General features: G+C 41.5%; 1 non-coding gene across 1 annotated transcript; it reads left to right on the top strand.

Annotated features, from left to right (window-relative positions):
* The first annotated feature begins 3,291 nt into the window (after nucleotides 1-3,291).
* On the top strand, nucleotides 3,292-3,399 carry LOC130984761 (small nucleolar RNA R71). The gene has a single exon (XR_009088673.1). It is a non-coding gene; the product is annotated as a small nucleolar RNA R71 (small nucleolar RNA).
* Nucleotides 3,400-3,649: the final 250 nt, after the last annotated feature.

Here is a 3,649-nt window from a genome sequence, read left to right as displayed (position 1 = left end):
GCTTTTTCTTGCTTCAAGAATCAATTTCATGATATTTCAGATTATCAATAACATTTCTCTTTGTTCATCATTCTTTCAAGAGCCAACAATTTTAACATTCATAAACAACAAGATAAAAAGCATTCATTCAGAAAACAAAAAGTATTGCCACCACATCAAAATAATTAAACTAATTTCAAGATAAAATTTGAAATCCAAGTACTTCTTGTTCTTTTGTAATTAAGCACATTTTTCATTTAAGAGAGGTGAAGGATTCATGGAATTATTCATAGCTTTAAGACATAGACACTTGACACTAATGATCATGTAATGAAGACACAAACATAGACAAACATGATAAGCATAAAAACTGAAAATAGAAAAATAAATAGACAAGGAGATTAAGGAATGAGTCCACCTTAGTGAGGGTGGCGTCTTCCTCTTGAAGAACCAATGGAGCGCCTAAGCTCCTATATGTCTCTTCCTTGCCTTTGTTGCTCCTCCCTCACAGCTCTTTGATCTTCTCTAATCTCATGGAGAATGATGGGGTGCTCTTGGTGCTCCACCCTTAGTTGGTCTATGTTGTAACTCAAGCCTTCCGAGGAGGTGTTGAGTTGTTCCCAATAGTTGTGTAGAGGAAATTGCATCCCTTGAGGCATCTCAGGGAATTCTTGATGAGGATCTTCCTCATGCTCTTGTTGAGAACCATGAATGGGCTCTCTTGTTTGCTCTATCCTTTTTTTAGTGATGGGCTTGTCCTCTTCAATGAGGATGTCTCCTTCTATGTCAATCCCAGTTAAATTGCATATATGACAAATGAGATGAGGAAAGGCTAACCTTGCCAAAGTGGATGACTTGTCAGCCACCTTGTAGAGTTCTAGAGGTATGATCTCATGAACTTCTACTTCCTCCCTAATCATGATACGATGGATCATGATGGCCCGATCCACAGTCACTTCAGATCGGTTGCTAGTAGGAATGATAGAGCGTTGGATGAACTCCAACCATCCTCTAGCCATAGGCTTAAGGTCCGGTCTTTTCAATTGAACCGGATTATCTCTTGAGTCTCTTTTCCATTGAGCTCCTTCCACACATATGTCCATGAGGACTTGGTCCAACCTTTGATCAAAGTTGACCCTTCTAGTGTAAGGACGTGCATTTTCTTGCATAATTGGCAAATGGAATACCATCCTTACATTTTCCGGAATGAAATCTAAGTATTTCCCTCGAACCATTGTAAGCCAATTCCTTGGATTCGGGTTCATACTTTGATCATGGTTCCTAGTGATCCATGCATTGGCATAGAACTCTTGAACCATTAAGATTCTGACTTGTTGAATGGGGTTGGTGAGAACTTCCCAACCTCTTCTTCGAATCTCATGTCAGATCTCTGGATACTCATTTTTCTTGAGCATGAAAGGAACCTCAGGGATCACTTTTTTTTTTGCTACAACTTCATAGAAGTGGTCTTGATGGACCTTTGAGATGAATCTCTCCATCTCCCATGACTCGGAGGTAGAAGCTTTGGTCTTCCCTTTCCTCTTTCTAGAGGTTTCTTCGGCCTTAGGTGCCATAAATGGTTATGAAAAAACAAAAAGCAATGCTTTTACCACACCAAACTTAAAAAATTTGCTCGTCCTCGAGAAAAAAAAAGAAAAAAAGAAGTAGGAGAAGAAGAAAATGGAGGAGATGGAGGGAGATAGTGGTTCGGCCAAGATGGGGGAAAAGTGTCTGTGTTGTGTGAATATGAAGGAGTAGTGAGGGGTTTATATAGGGGTGAGGGGAGGGTTGGGTTTCAGTCATTAGGGTTAGGTTTGGGGGGGGGGAATGTTTGAATTTGAAAGAGAGGTAGGTGGAGTTTTTGGGGAAGAGATATGAAGGTGATTGGGGAAGAGAATATAGGGAAGAGGATATGATTTGATTGGTGAGTGAGAGAGAGAGGGGGTAGGGTAGGTGGGGATCCTACGGGGTCCACAGATCCTGAGGGGTCAAGGATGTATCATCCCTGCTCCTATTAGGTGTGTAAATGCCCTTACTGTGCAATCCTGGCGTTTAACGCCAGACTGCTGCTTGTTTCTGGCGTTAAACGCCAGCTTTTATTCCATTCCTGGCATTAAACGCCGGGCTGCAACCTGTTTCTGGCATTTAACGCCAGATTGTTGCTTCTTTCTGGCGTTTAACACCAGTCTGGTGCTTGTTTTTGGTGTTTAACACCCAGAATGGTGCCAGACTGGGCGTTAAACACCCATTCTGCTACCCTTATTGGCGTTTAAACGCTAGTAAATTCCTCCTCCAGGGTGTGCTATTTTTAATGCTGTTTTTTATTTTTCTTTAATTTTTGCATTTGTTTTTGTGACTCCACATGATCATCAACCTAAAAAAAAGAAAATAACATGAAATAACATAGATAAATAAAAATTGGCTTGCCTCCCAATAAGTGCTTCTTTAATGTCAATAGCTTGACAGTGGGCTCTCATGGAGCCTCACGGATATTCAGAGCAATGTTGGGACCTCCCAACACCAAACTTAAAGTTTGAATGTAGGGGTTCAACACCAAACTTAGAGTTTGGTTGTGGCCTCCCAACACCAAACTTAGAGTTTGGCTGTGGGGGCTTTGTTTGACTCTGTATTGAGAGAAGCTTGTCATGCTTCCTCTCCATGGTTGCAGAGGGAGGTCCTTGCGTTTTAAACACAAGGTAGTCCTCATTCAATTGAAGGACCAACTCTCTTCTGTCCACATCAATCACAGCCTTTGCTGTGGTTAGGAAGGGTCTTCCAAGGATAATGGAATCATCCTCATCCTTCCCAGTGTCTAGGATTATGAAATCAGCAGGGATGTAAAGGCCTTTGACCTTTACTAGCACGTCCTCTACCTATCCATAAGCCTTTTTTATGGATTTGTCTGCCATCTCTAATGCGAATGTGGCAGCCTGCACCTCAAAGATTCACAGTTTCTCCATTACATAGAGTGGCATTATATTTATGCCTGACCCCAAGTCACACAGAGCCTTCTCAAAGGTCTTGGTGCCTATGGTACAGGGAATTAAGAATTTACCAGGATCCTGTTTATTTTGAGGTAAAGTGTGCTGAACCCAGGTATTCAGTTCATTAATGAGCAATGGAGGCTCATCCTCCGAAGTCTCATTACTAAATAGCTTGGTATTCAGCTTCATGATTGCTCCTAAATACTGGGCAACTTGCCCTTCAACAATGCCTTCATCTTCTTCAGAAGATAAATAGTCATCAGAGCTTATGAATGGTAAAAGAAGTCATCAGACCATCATAGAATATATCCAGGATGGTCCATTCCGAAAGCATGTCAGAAGGACACTTTTTGGTCAGTTACTTGTATCTCTCCCAAGCTTCATAGAGGGATTCACCTTCTTTCTGCCTGAAGGTTTGAACATCCATTCTAAGCTTACTCAGCTTTTGAGGAGGAAAGAACTTGGCCAAGAAGGTCGTGACCAGCTTATCCTAAGAGTTCAAGCTATCTTTAGGTTAAGAGTCCAACCATACTCTAGCTCTGTCTCTTACAGCAAAAGGGAAAAGCATAAGCCTGTAGACCTTGGGATCAACCCAATTGGTCTTAACAGTATCACAGATATGCAAGAATTCAGTTAAGAACTGAAAAGGGTCTTCTGATGGAAGTCCATGAAACTTGCAATTCTGT

This window comes from Arachis stenosperma, chromosome 5, assembly GCF_014773155.1.
Source record: "Arachis stenosperma cultivar V10309 chromosome 5, arast.V10309.gnm1.PFL2, whole genome shotgun sequence".
NCBI classification, from domain to species: Eukaryota; Viridiplantae; Streptophyta; class Magnoliopsida; order Fabales; family Fabaceae; genus Arachis; species Arachis stenosperma.
This window is presented reverse-complemented; position numbering and strand designations above follow the sequence as displayed.